Source organism: Xenopus laevis, chromosome 8L, assembly GCF_017654675.1.
Source record: "Xenopus laevis strain J_2021 chromosome 8L, Xenopus_laevis_v10.1, whole genome shotgun sequence".
NCBI classification, from domain to species: domain Eukaryota; kingdom Metazoa; phylum Chordata; class Amphibia; order Anura; family Pipidae; genus Xenopus; species Xenopus laevis.
Window position 1 is genome coordinate 65,035,688 of NC_054385.1, and position 15,511 is coordinate 65,051,198.

Consider the following 15,511-nt stretch of genomic DNA (forward strand, 5'->3'; position numbering starts at 1 on the left):
TTGCACTAAATTATTATTACGCCACCTTCAAGCAACCCTCTCTTGATCCTTTGTTGTGACTGTTTTGAGTCCATTATGGTACTCCAAACATGGAGTAGCTTAACACAGGGTAAATTTAAACCAGAAAATGCACAGTTACCCATTTTCTAGCCATCCCATCTGCACATCTGGGCGAGCTCTGGATAACCAGCCAGTTGATCTTATGCCCATGTGGCTCATGATTGATTGATAGTAATTGTCGTATATCTTTTTATCATAAATATATATACTGTATATATAAATTTAAAACCCTGATATCTACAGTATTCACTTAGAAAACATGAGAAGTTTAAAGGAGAACTAAAGCTTAAAGGAGAACTAAACCCTAAAAATTAATATGGCTAAACATGTCATATTTTATATACTGAACTTATTGCACCAGCCTAAAGTTTCAGCTTCTCAATCGCAGCAATGATCCAGGACAGAATCATCTTCAAACTTGTCACAGGGGGTCATCATCTTGGAAAGTGTCTGTGACACTCACATGTTCAGTGAGATCTGAGCAGCTGTTGAGAAGCTAAATTTATAGGGGTTGTCGCAAATTATCAAGCATATAAACTGGCCTGTCATATAAGATGATTAGCTAATTCTGATGCTAATTGCACTGGTTTCTGTGCTGCCATGTAGTAATTGTCTGTATTAATTACTAATCAGTCTTATATTGTGACATTTATATTCTATGTGTACTGTATATTGTGAGTAGGTCCCTAAGCTCAGAAAGTGACAGCAGCACAGAGCATGTGCAGTGAATCAGCAGAAAATGGATGAGGAACTACTGGGGCATCTTTGGAGACACAGATCTTCCCTAATAAAATGCTGGGGTTGCCTTGGGCTGGTAAAGAAGCCCAAAACATAATGTACAACATTTCTAGCTACTTCTTTAGTTAAGACCAGCATGTTTTAAGTGTTAGGACCCCTGATAAATTTAATCAGGAGATTCTGGAAGTTGCAGATCAACAACAAGGGGGCATAGTAGGTGTCAGGGAAGCTAGAAATTGTAGATCACCAACTTACCAGCAAGCGCCCTTCTAGTGCTCAAACACCAAAGCCGTGTCCTCTTAATGCTGACAATGACATTTTGCTTGATGAAGGAAAAAAGTAATTATTTTCCTGCATACAGTGTATGTTTTCCAGAAATAGTGTAACTGATTAACAGACCTGGTGCAACAGTACCTGTGCGGCGGGTGCCATCTTTGATTCTAGGGCGCGTGCGGCGCGCCTGCGCGCCTCTTAAAGGCGCAGGCACGCTGACGCATTTGACGCCAGTTTGGCGTGAAATTTGAACCCTTATAAGGCCCATTATGTCTCCCAGCCAGTGCCCGTGATAGAATCTTGATTCTGTGGTTCCTGAAGCCTTGTGCTATCTGTTCCTGTGTAACTTTAGTCTGTTATTCTGGTTTTTGATCCCTGCCTGTTCCTGACAATCCTGATATCCGAATCCTGACTTTTGCCTGCATCTCGACTACTCTTTCTGCCTGACCCCATCTGTTTGATTACCCGGTTTTGACCCTTGCCTGCCTGATAATTCTTGGTATCTGCCTTCCTCGACCCAGCCTGTCTGACGATTCTCTTGCCTGCTCCATTTGTACCGTGACCTTCGGCCCAAAAGACTTTCTACCTGCCGTGCCCCTCTGCTAGCCAGAACATCTCGCCTTGTACCCCTCGTTAAGTCCAGGTGGCACCCAAGTAAGCTGAGGGCTCCTCCCGAAGCCCAACGGTGGTCACACTACTGGTGAAGCCGAGCCAAGACCAGGGTACTTGGCACCTGTTCTGGTATTGGGTGCCGGCCGTGACACCTGGAGAACCGATGTATGTTTTATTGTTTTAAGAGTCAGAACCAAAGAACACAATTAACAAATACTGTTTTCAACTGCAAGAAATAACTGAAACTATTGAAAATGTGTAATTATTGTACGGTGAATGTCACCTTCCACGTTCTGTACCTGCAAGTTGTACCTGTCAGATGCTATATTAACAAGCACTGGGTGGGTGGCTTGCAGAAAAGCTAATGCTTATGTAGCAGAACTCTAAGAAGAAAATGAAACTTGTAAATAAAAGTGAAACTCTTAAGCTTTACAAAACTTAAAAATAACTGGTGATTCAACCGTAACCACTCGCCTCCAATTTCCTTTCATTTCTATTCTAACCTATTTCAACATGCTCTGCCTGCCAACAGCTTACATCACCAGTCTTGCTTTTTTTTTACTGGTTGGTTAACTGAAGTGTTATCTAAGGCACACCATTGCTTTAGTAGCATGCTGCAGCCGTTACACCACAAACATGATGTAACATGATGATAATAGATTGTAACGTTTTTTATTAAATGATACCTCTTTTTATGTGTGTACAACACTGATATCTGTCACTCAGAGTTTTTATGGCTGTCCTATACAGATTGTTGAATAAGATTGGCAAATTTAGCAATTTTCAAACAACATATAGTATTACAGGTATGGGATCCGTTATCCGGAAACCTGTTATCCGGAAAGCTAGGAATTACACAAAGGGGGTCTCCCATTGACTTTATTTTATCCAAATTATTCCAAATTTATAAAATCTATTTCCCTTTTCTCTGTAATAATACAACAGTGCCTTGTACTGGTTCCGCACTTGGGGGCAGATTCATCAAGGGTCGAATTTCGAGTTCATGGGAGTTATTTAAACCTAGTAGGAATACACTGGCACACACGGCAATTCAAACAGGGAAATCCCTTGTGTCTTTATTTGCAGAAAAGCAACGTTTCGGGGTAGTACCCCTTTGTCCCTTTGTTACTACCCCGAAACGTTGCTTTTCTGCAAATAAAGACACAAGGGATTTCCCTGTTTGAATTGCCGTGTGTGCCAGTGTATTCCTACTATTTGACCTTGGGGAGGGTGCCGATCCCTCCAGCATTGAGCACCTGGCTATCCTGACTGAAGGCCTGGGTGTGCGAGCCGACATTTCTATCTTGAGTTATTTAAACCTACCATAGACACCCATGAACTTGAAATTCGACCAATCGAAATTTAATTAAAAAAAAAAATTACATTTTTCAAAGGCGAGTGAACACGATTGTCCTATAAACTTAAATTGAATTTGAAACAAATTTGATTTGAGTTTTTTCTGCTCTAAAAACTCGATTGTCAGGAAGGCTGCAAACAACTTCAAATTGATCCCAGGATGTCCTCCATAGGCTAAAACAGCAATTTGGCATTTTTAAGGGGGCAAATAGTCGAATTTGAGTTTCTAAAGGGCCAGTGTATGATAAATCTTGTAAATCAAATTAAAATTCTTAAAAAAACTTGAATCGAATTTTAATAATTCCTTAGTTGAATTTGAAAGTTTTGGCCATAAAATACTCAAAAATTGGAATTCGAATTTCACTTTGACCCTTGATAAATTTACCCATAAGACTAAGTTAATGCTTATTGGAAGCATAATCAGCCTATTGGGTTTATTTAAATGATTACAAGATTTTTTTGTAGACGGGGAGACACACTTATCAAAGATCGGATTTCGAATTCATGTGAGTTTTTAAAAACTCTCATGAACTCGAAATTCAACCAATCGAAAGTTATTTAAAAAACGGAATTTCTAAAAATCGGTTGAATAGGATTGACCCGAAAACTCTAATTGAATTTGATTTTAAAAACTCAATTTGAGTTTTTTCTCTGAAAAAAACTGTCAGGTGGTGAATAGTTGAATTTGAGTATAATAAATCTTGAAAATCGAATCGAATTTTAACAATTCCCTAGTGAAATTTGACAGTTTTGGCCATATAAAACTCGAAAATTCGAATTAAAATTTTCAATTCGACCCTTGATAAATCTGCCCCTTAATTTATGAAGTTCCAAATTACAGAAAGATCCATTATCTGGAAAACACCAGGTCCTGAGCATTCTGGATAACAGGTCCCATACCTGTATAATTATTGTCCTTATTTATATAGCACTGATACATTCTGCAGAGCTTTATAGAAAATGTTCATTATTCATATTAGCTGCTGCTGTAGAGGAGCTTGCAATAAATGAAGTAACTGAAATGTAGGTCCAAATGCTTTGGAAAGAAAGAATGAACAAAATTAGAAACATCTTAAAGAAAATAAAATGGACTGTGTAAAACTGAAGAAGTCATTTAATTAAGAAATAAAACTGCAGAAATCACGTCTCATTTTACCCCAGCCCTCCTCCCCTTTCTTTTCTCTCTGTTCTTTCCAACCTTCCTCCATTTGCACTGCTTCACAACCACTTACATCACCAGTCTGGGTTTTTCCAATTGGCTGTGCTGTGAGCAAAGAACAAGCACATGACTTGATGTAACTATTTTTTCTGTGGGCACATCAGGGAGTGACCTAAAACATGCTAACATTCCATTCAAGAATATTATAGTATGTGCCATCAAGATACGATGAACTAATTTTCTATTCTTTTTCGATAAATCCAACACTCAGTTAAAGGGGAACTCCGGCTTCCAAAAAAAATTGATAAAGACGTCCAAATAACACAGAAACCCCTAATATACCCATCACAGTTACTTGTTTCTTCAAAAATGTCTTCATTTTCTATGCTGAAATCCAGCTGTTAAACAGTTCTTCTCTTTCTGCATCATTTGAAATCCTGGCAGGGAAGGAGGGACTAAACACTGATGTTACAAATTGTAACAACTTATCCACAGCTTACAGACAGCATGCAGGAACTACATAACCCACAATGCATTGCACTGTGATGTTCGGCTTCTTATTGAAATCACGTGTGCAGGGAATTGTGGGGTTTGGATGATGCAGACTGAGGACAGATGGCTGCTGATACAAAGTAACAGTAGTCAGCCAGCTCAGCAAAGTAGTCAGACAGATCAGCAGGAGAGCAGGGGGCTAGGCTTAGGAAACTGTTCCAAACCATTAAATATCATGAAAAGTCTGCATATTTTTTAAATGATGTATATTGTAAAGTTGCTTGAAATTATGTTTACTTTTCAAAAAGCTTATGTTGTTGTGGAGTTCCCCTTTAGAATCACCATAAGTCCTTTTGTTGTTCCTCCATTTTGTTTAAAGCAGGCCCAGACTTGTTGCAAAGCACAAAGGCCCTGGCCTAGGGCTGCAAGTTTTTAGGGGAGGCATTTTGCACAGCCACAACCTAAGGAGCACTTTAGGTACTTTTTGTTTCAGATTCTGTGTCGCTGAATAAACTGCACATGTACCATCTGCCTTTTTATAGCTAGACCATCCCATTAGATGCCCACAAAACCTTTAAAGGGGAAGGAAAGGCTTGCAGCACTTGGGGGTGCCAAATGTTAGGCACCCCAAGTGATTGTAGTTACTTACCTGAAACCCCGGGCCGGTGCTCCTATCAGCAGAAAACTGCACCGGCCTGGGGTTATACCAGTGAGAACCACAGAGCGCTCTTCTTCCGTCGTCCTCCTTCTTCGAGCAGCTGCTCATGCGCAGTAGAATGATAAGCCAAACTTTAACTTAAAGTATACTTCTGAGCCTTGGGAAAATACCTCTTTTTATTAAAGGGATCCTGTCATCGGAAAACATGTTTTTTTCAAAACACATCAGTAATAGTGCTACTCCAGCAGAATTCTGCACTGAAATCCATTTCTCAAAAGAGCAAAAGATTTTTTTTATATTCAATTTTGAAATCTGACATGGGGCTAGACATATTGTCAATTTCCCAGCTGCCCCAAGTCATGTGAAAATTTTTTTTTTCCCCATGACAGTATCCCTTTAAGTACCCCTACTAATAATTATTTTTTCTCTAAGACACTGTTTTTTTTCTTCTTTTTGTTTATTAATCTCAAAACCATAAAGAGCTGGTGCCACAGTAAGAAGTACTGTAAGAAACCACAGAAAGTTGAACTTGCCAACTGTCATTGTCCACACAGATACCCATTTTACTCTGTGTGACTTTTTTGTCTTTAGTTTCTCTCTCTGGACTCCATGTGTTTGGAGTGGCCCTTTTGAGGTTCATTTAAGGCTACTGGAACTAGTTTGGAAATATTTGGAACAGTAAAGACATTTACTTGTCTTAAGGTGGCCATACACGGGCAGATTGAAGCTGCTGATATCAGTCCTTTAGATTATCTGCCCATGTGTGGGGACTAGTTGATGCGGTCCTCTGACCCATCTGCGCCCATTCGCAGCATTGTAATCGATCGTTCGGATTCACCCGACATCGCCCAGTCGGCATATCGTGTTAAGATCCACTCGTTTGGTGACCTTGCCAAACAAGCAGATATTATAGTGATGGCCACCTTTACAAAATTATTTCTACATATCTTGTGAAAACGAGGACACCTAGTGCTCATATCAGACATTACATTTAATTACAGAACTACAAATTTATCGTATGGCGCTGCTTTTACTATTATAGTATAAATTAGGTTGAAAAAAGACACACGTCCATCAAGTTCAACCTTAAGTCTATATATAACCTGCTAGTTTATCCAGAGGAAGGCAAAAAATCCCAAAAAAATTCCTTCCTGACTCCAAAATGCAGTAGTCCCTGGATCATATTGTACTCTTCTATAACCCTGTATTCCCTCACTTGCTAAAAAGCAATCCAACCCCTTCTTAAAGCTATCTAATGTATCAGCCTGTATGATTAAGGGAGAGAATTCCACATCTTCACAGCTCTCGCTGTAATATTTAGACAATAAATGCTATATTGTACTACACTATGGCTCTGAATTTTTTCCCCCAAAGGAACAGTCTTTTTTTAGTTTGCAAAATATTGTCACTGCCCATATAGAGCTAGTTCCAAAACGTTAACCATTTAATTTTGTTATATATATCTGAATGCTAGCATAATGCTGTCAGTAATATCTAGCATTAAAGGGTTTGTTCATTTTTAAATTTACGTTTAGTATGATGTGGATGGTTATATTCTGAGGCAATTTGCAATTGGTTTTCATTTTTTATTATGTGTGTTTTTGAGTTATTTAGCTTTTTATTTAGCAGCATTTCAGATAACAAATCAGCAATCTTGTTGCTAGGGTCCACATTTTCCTAGCAACTATGCATTAATTTGAATGTGAGACTGGAATATGAATAGGAGAGGACCTGCCTCACGAGAAATCTTCGGGTGACTTCGGAAATCCAAAGCAATTCGTATGTAACAACAAGCCAGATTAATTAAACAAATGGTAAATACTTAGTATTATCTAGACAATAAAAAGATGTAGGAATCAAACTTAATTGACTGTAGACTAGGCCTCTGGGCTCAATGTCAGGCAGCTGCAAACCAACATATGTTTGAAAGAATTCAGAGAATAGTAAATAGGCTTGGAAAAGCCAATACAGGTCACCTAAAGGTTTACTCAAAAGACATTTTTAGTCCCAGAACAATGTAAGCAGCATGGAGCCAGTTCATGTAAGCATCAGCAAGGAAGGGCCTTCATTGAAAGTCTTTTAAGTCTTTCTATAGTTTCCACACTGACTGAATTTTCTTAATTATCATCTCTTGTTACAAAGGGAGAACACTTGTTTTCAGCACAATAAACTTCCGCATGCCAATGCAGTTCTGAAGACCACTTTAAAGGGCCACTGACTTCAAAATGTGAATGTTTTTTACATTTAAAGTTTGCATTTGTTGTTCGAGCCCTTACAAATAATCTATTTTTTTTTAAATGCCCTACTTTTTATGCAAACAGTTTAATTCTATAGATACAGTGGAACCTCAATTTTACTTCCCCTGATTTTAAGTTTCCCCTCATTTTACATTGTTTTATGGTCCCACCTATATATTATGCATAATACATTTCCCTGATTTTCCTGAATTTTACACCAACTTAAAATGGGGGTTCTACTGTATTTTGGAAACCACGGATGACATTTGAGCTTGGTTTATATTCTATATATGTAAAGGGGTTTTTCACTTTCCAAACACTTTTTTCAGTTCAATTGTTTTCAGATTGTTCACCAGTAATTTTTTACCATTTTCCCACAATCTAAGTTTAAAGTTGTATGTCACAGTCTGGTGTTTTAGTCTGACAGCTCAGTAATTCAGGTGTAGATTCTGCACTGTTATAATTTTGCAGCATTTAGCTGATATTTTTCAGCAGCATTTCTGGAGTATTAGGGAGCTAGCACACGGGCATATTTGGGGAGATTTAGTCACCTGGCGACTAATCGACTCTTCTGCGTGGCGACAATCTTCCCGAACTGCCTTTGTCGTGTCTGCCGCCTGCTATAATGACAAAACGCTAGCGCCAATGCACTTGCGGCAAAGTTGCCTCACAAGGAAACTTCGGCGACTTCAGAAATCTAGGTGAATGCCAGCTCAGTAAGCAATGAGATAAGAAAACTTTTTTTGTGTATGCTTAGTTTTACTCTTTCCAGCTAGTTCACTTGCTTTCTTTCATTTTTTCGTACTGTCTCTTCCTTTATTACTGTTTTTTTTTTCTTTCAATTTTTTTCAATCAGGTTCATTCCTGTGTGAACATGTTGGGGAGTGTGTCAACACGTTACGTTCATTCTACTGCAGTTGGATCAAGGTGTGAAACTGTCCGAGCTGAATGTCAGACAAATCCTTGTCACAACAAAGCAACTAGTCTGGATCTGCTGGGACATTATGAGTGTTTGTGTGTTCCCGGTAATTCAGAAATATTACCACCCAAATCTAGTGCTGAAGATCATTGAGAGAGGGGATGTGAAGAGTGCTGGGTGGGGTAAAAATGCCAGTGAAGATGTTGGCTAAAGATTGGTGTGGTGGAGTGCAGCAAAAGATAGACAAGCAAAGAGGAAAAAACAGAGATGGAAACAAAATGAGTGCTGAGTCCCTTAGAGAGGGGAAAAGACTATAAATGAATGGAACGTTGAATGATACAGATGACAGCATTCATTAAACTGACAAATCGTTTTTTTTTTTCCAGCTCATGCATATATGGGGGTACTTGTGTGGATGGCATTGCCAGCTGGTGCCTGTGCCCAGAATGATTCACAGGTGAACATTATCAAGAGAAGCTGTGCAAATGCCTCTCCAAACCCTACAGTAACAGAGGGATTTGCCAAGATCTTCCTGGTGGCTATTTCTGTTCTTGTTCATTTGGCTACACTGGCACCAACTGTGAGGTGAGACTTCCGGTAAACTGCAGTTGTAACTGATTTCTTATGAAGTGAAACATTTATAGTGCTAGATAGAAGCATACATCAATGCTAATCCATGCAAGTGTGGTTTGAAGACAAAATGTATATGTGCTGAACTAAGGGGTAGATATTTAATTTTCACATTTGCATTTTGCCACATTTCACTTAAACCACAGCAACATTTTGGTTAAATTACAGCAAAAAATCATGATCAGGGTTTTTTTGTCGCAATAAAGTTTTTTTGTTGCAACAAAAAAATTATTGATTTTTTTTGCCACAATTTAAGCGATTGTTGAGCAAAACACAAACACTGAGAAATCTGCCCCTTACAGTAATGCACACTGAATATCTATTTTACAAGCAACTGCAAAGTTCAAAACTTCAAAACATGCACAGTAGCTCAATTCAAACATGTATTTGTGCAAATTCACCAATACCATTCAGCTCAACATTATGCAATTAAAACAATCCGCATAAAAATATTCACCCATACCCATATCACACCACATGGCAGTGTCTCCCCCCTGTCTGCATACCTCATGTCAGCCACTCCATCCTGATGCATTTTGAGCCATTGGGCACTTCATTAGAGAAGGTGTCAAAGTTCAAACTTGAATGCAATATAACATATTACTTCCTCACAATGCAACGTGTTGCCTGCAAAATAGAATTTTCCAATGCTGATACAAAACTGCCATTGATGTGTGTGTGAATTGCATGATTTCTCGGCTTGGCAAAGCTCAATGTGCCATTACATTTAGTAAATTAATTATTTTCTGCTACAAGCAAAAAAACTATTTAACAGATCAGCAAATCATCATTTGCTACGCTTAAAATAATGTAACTGTACACTTCACCAAGGGGCGCTTTGCCAATGAGGCAAGTTGAGGCTGTCGCCTGGTACTTTAAGAGGCGAATTTTCAGTTTTAAGAGCCGAATTTTCAATTTTCAGAAATTCGGCTCTTCTAGCGCAGAGAGCAGTTATGCTCTCTGCGCTAGTGTACTGGCCCTCTTTGCCACCCTTGTTGACCCCCCTGGACCCCCCCAGGTGCAAAAAAGTAAGTGCATGGGGGAGGGGGGCAGCAGCAACTGCTGCTGCCTCAGGCGGCAGAAGGGCCAGGATCGCCCCTGACTTCTCCTTAAATCCAGGTAGCTGTAGACTTTTGTTCTACTACTCCATGCCAAAATGGAGGGTCAGGTTCTCAAAGTGGGATTAGTTACAAGTGCCGCTGTGCTCCAGGGTGGATTGGGAGTCACTGTGAAACCCCACTGTTTGGTTGCAAGGTCAAAGCATCTCAAGATGGTAAATGTCAAAATCTCCTCTTTTGCTCTCTCTATCTTGCTTTCTGTTTGGAGGCAAGGAAATAATTAAAAAACACAGTACATGTTCAGCTCAGGTAGTTAAAGCACAACACAGCGAGAGAATCCTACCTATATCCTTAGACACACAGGTATAAGATATAACATTCAGTGTACCCAAAGGTTTCCAAGTATAGGGGTCTTTCCATACTCTCGAGCACCATCTATTAGAACATATTTAGATCTATAGGACACAGAGCTCATTGTAGACTTTTGTTCCATCATGTTTTTCATGAGCCTGGAAATGCCCCCTTATGCCATCCCACATGTGAGCACATTCTGCAGCACTGTATACACAACAGCAGAGATATACAGACAACCCCAGCCCACAAGTTCTTACAATCTAGAGGAATAAAAGCAAAATGCTTCCCAGTGCACCCAGGGGAATCTTAAGTACCAAGGGCTCAGTCACAATGAGAACATTAAATCGAGTCTCCAAATGATCTGTGAGTAGGAAGATGGCAATAACAATATTTGGAAAATGTTCCTCCACTGCCAGAAAGCAAAAGTATGTCTTTCATTTACACCCTATGTTACTCCAGCAACTTTTGCCTGCTAATCCTTTCCATGTTTCATCTATTTGCTCTATAAGTACATTTCTAATATTGCCTCTCTTTCTTCTCTGCTTTCATTCCCATGCTTTAAATTCCTTTTGTTAGGAGTCAACACCACAGCCCTCTGTAATGGGCATGGAATTTGTGTGTGTGGATTGTGGCCATTCCTACATCTGTCATTGCTTTCCTGGGTATACTGGGTCTCTGTGTGAAGTAAAGACTGGTTTCTGTCAGCCAAACCCATGCCAAAATGGTGCCCATTGTCAAGAGCAAGATGGATCATTCCTCTGCTAGGTAAGAGCATTCACATTTTTGGAATAAGTTCATAATAGATATGCAGAAAGCTGTATGTAAGGAGACAGGGCAAAATAAAGAACAAAGGCCAAGAAATGAATCAAATACTTTAAATTAATTCATTAATAACTAGTGAGACCTTGGTAATAAGTATAACATTGGACAAGCACATTAGGCTTCTATTTAAAAAAGGTAGTAGCAAGGTTCTGCACACCGGACTCGTTAGTTGAAAAGCCAAAATCTATATTTAGTCCAAATATAAAAAGCACACTACATGGCTAGCTTGACGCGTTTTGGGCACAGCTGCTCTTAATCATGAGCATAAAAACAACCACCGGGGTTACGATTTAAATAGTCATAACCCAAAGTGACACCCAATGGCAAGGATTGGTAATGAAATTACATAAAGGTTGAAAATAGCATTCAATGTATCCATAAGTTCAGACGGCTGAAACATCATTTCATATAAAATGAGAGATGTCAAAACTAGTGTTTAAACCAATCACCTGAAAATGAGGAAATAGTACTAGAGACCAGACTGGGCGATAACCTACTACCCAAAGTGGAAGATCTTCTAGAGGCCAACTTCAAATGACTGTTGGACAAAATCTTTTTCATTAGAGGGTCATTATACAGTACAGGAAGATGTCTGCATATTATTTTACAAATGTCATTAAACTCTAGACTATACTTTGTACTGAAATAAATTGAATTATTTTTATCCTTGTTATTACTGTTTTTACTATGTGACAAAGAAACATTATTTTTATTTTGTTTGTATTTTTGACGTGTTTCATACCTAAAAGAAGACTATTTCTATCACGTGAATGTCCTTTGAGATAGGCGGATTGAATTACATCCACATAATAGCCTCTATTAAAAAGCTTCTGTTTTAGCACAGTAGATTGTTCATCGTAGTCTTCCAAAGTAGAACAGTTGCGTCTGTACCGCAAAAATTGATCAAAGGGGATACTAGTTTTTGTATGCCTAGGGTGACAACTGTCAGCCTGTAAAATTGTATTGCCCGCTGATGGTTTAGTATAAACTTTAGTTTCAACCCTTTCCAGATCAGGCCTTCCTATAAGTAAAGTGTCCAAAAAGTCAATGCAATCTGGATTTTGATTGAAAGTAAACGTTAAATTCAAGGAATTAGTGTTAATATAATCCAAAAAAATGTTGAGACTAGTGGATGAGCCATTCCATATCAATATAAGATCATCAATGTAGAGACCGTACCAAACGATACAGTCGCTACAAGGATTATCATCTCCAAAAACATGGATGCGCTCCCACCAACCCATATAGAGGTTGGAGTAGGACAGTGAAAATGCAGCACCCTTGGCTGCTCCACGTTTTTGGAGATAATAAGATCAATTCCAAGCCAATTTGGAAAAACCACACACCTCACAAACCCCAGCAGAGTTTCCTGGTGCTCAGTGATGGGGGAATCGGCATGTTTGACAAAGGGGCGTGCCCCGAAACGTTGCACTGCATTCAATAAAATTGCAAGGGCTTGCCCTGCTTAACTAAACTCCTGTGTGCCGGTAATCCTTCTACGATAATAAGATCAATCAAAGTAAAAATAATTATGTGTCAAAAGAAATTCCAAAGCTGAAACTAAAAAGAAAATGCATTCATGAGAATAAAGACCTGAATCACGTAGCATGTTGTTAACAGCTTCTAAGCCCTATTTAAGAAATATCTGTGTTGGGGAAAATATCACCATTTTTTCAGCTTTTAACAAAAGTTCAACTGTGACAGAAACATCATCATTTTAATGCAACTTTGACACCACTTTATCCTAACCCTGTTTATAAATAACTCTGTCATCCTGTCCAGCTAAATAATTGCTGTTATTTGTTCTCCATCTCAGATCCGGTGATATCCCATCATTTCATATGGGAGGATGATGAACTCCTTCACCCCTTATTTGGCTATTTTACTGTTATATTTTACTATGTGTGGGTGTGTAATCAGGATATAACATAATTTAGGTTGCCACTGGTGGGACTGCTCTGAGTTAGATGTTATTTCCAATCCAGCCAAGCCAGAGACACACAATACACTCACAAATCTGTCAGTAGCAAAACACTGCTAATGTGACAATATGAGATGAAACACTGAAGCCAGAACTAGAACCTTTTCTACCAAAAGCAAAAACTCTTGTAGAAAAGCTGGCAAATTCAAAGCAAGGAAAGTAACAGAGCTATGGAACACAATTGGTGACTGGAGCCCAGGAGCAGGGGGAGATGTTAGGTCCATTTGTAGGTAATGGAGATAAAAAGAAACATGACAATACTTGGAAACTACAGTAAAGCATGATAAGACATGGTCTGTAATTCTGATAATTTCTAGCTTTTCTGCCTTAGACTTGTGCAACAAAAGTTGTAGTTGTGATAATATGTGTTAATGTCGGCACAACTAATTTCTGCTAACTCTCCAGAGCATGGTTGTTTTATTAATCAGATGGGTGTGTCTGAGATGCACAAGCACTTACATGTCCCAGATTGGACTGGATTGGACTGGAAAGACATTAGTTTTTGAACACTATAAAGATACACACTCCAAATAATTTCCTGTACCCTGTGACTTTTAAGGAACACTAATTTAATTGTAAATATAAATAATTAAACTACATTTCTTATTTTACCACGGTGCCTTCCGGGGTTTCTTGGGCAGACTTGTGCAGAGAGGGATCCATGCCTGTCAAGGACATGATTTCCACAATAGGGTGTATTTTCCTTCTCTGCTCAGCACTCACACGCCATACAGGTCATTGAGGTCCAAGGAACCATCCAGCATGTACAGACCCCACCACTACTCTTCTCTTCTGTGTGTTGTACTAACTAACTAACTAACTAGAGCATTGTGTCCTACAGTGTGTTTATTTGCAATGAATCTTGAATGTTTCTGTTTATTCTAAAGTCGTATCTGTTTATTACAGGAAACCACTGTGAGATTAATCCAGATGACTTTGCTACTATATCCTCTGAAGCAAAGTGCTTCTATGGTGGGGCATGTAGGGATGAAATTAGTGGCTTCTCCTGCATGTGCCTCCCAGGATTTGTTGGTAGGAGGTGGGAAGGAGATGTGAGTGAACGAGTGTTTCTTTCAATAGGAACAGAAATCTGTGTGCAACTGAATAATGCTTACAAGTGTGATCATCTATACACAGGAGAAAAACTTGCTGCTCAATTAAAGGAACTAAAATACTCTCTTCAAAATAAAAAAGGTTATTTGTGCATTAAAACAATTCATATTGTCTAGGAGAAAGGATAAAAAATGTGATTCAAAAGATTTAAATTTATATTAATTGTTATTAATATGACACTGCCTTTGACAAGCAGGAACAGGATAGAACTGAAGGACCAGTGATTTTCATGTTCTCCACTAGTTCCTCTGTGAAAATGAAACTGTACTATATAGGTCTGTTTACAATCATGGAACGGCTGCAGCAGGAGACACCCATTATTGCGCTAAAGATTGAGGAGGCGGAACGCAAAGTACAGGCTACAGTTTCGGCGGAACAGTATCAAGCTGCACAAGGTAAACTGAATGAGAGCCTACGGCAGTTCCGCCTCAAGCTAGAGTCGCGGAAACGGCAAAAGTTTCTCCGCGATGAATCCGACTATGCGGAGAACCGGGTCTACAGGTGGGCCCCGCGAGAGGGATATCGCACTAGGAACCAACGGAAGCCGGAACGGGGACCAGGCACAAACGTGGAAGGTACACGTGGAGACTCCCGGGCTGATCCAGAAGTTTCAGACACAGCGTCCTCTTCTTCTTCTTTTTTATATGGCTCTCAAGAAAGCATTGGTTCCAACAAGGCAGGCGGAGAAGGGGAGGCAGGAAGCACCACCAAAAGAAAGCAGCCATATCACAGGAAGAAACTGCGGTGGTAAACATCTCATCGATACAGCTTACACAAAATGAGACTAAGGTACTTTCTAAAGGGTTGGGCTTTGCAATTACTACATTCCCTGATTTTTTTCAAATAGATCTGGAGGCCTTCTTTCGGAGAATACGATTATCAGCCGAGCTAAATGACAATGTGGAGATGGCTAACACTGAAACAGATCACTATTGTAATACTTTTTTCTTACAGGATTGGGGCCTTTACAATTCAAGTACATATATGCCTGCAAAATCTAATGCTGTGGTTGAAACATATATTAAGGGGGTGAAATATGAGATGTCATT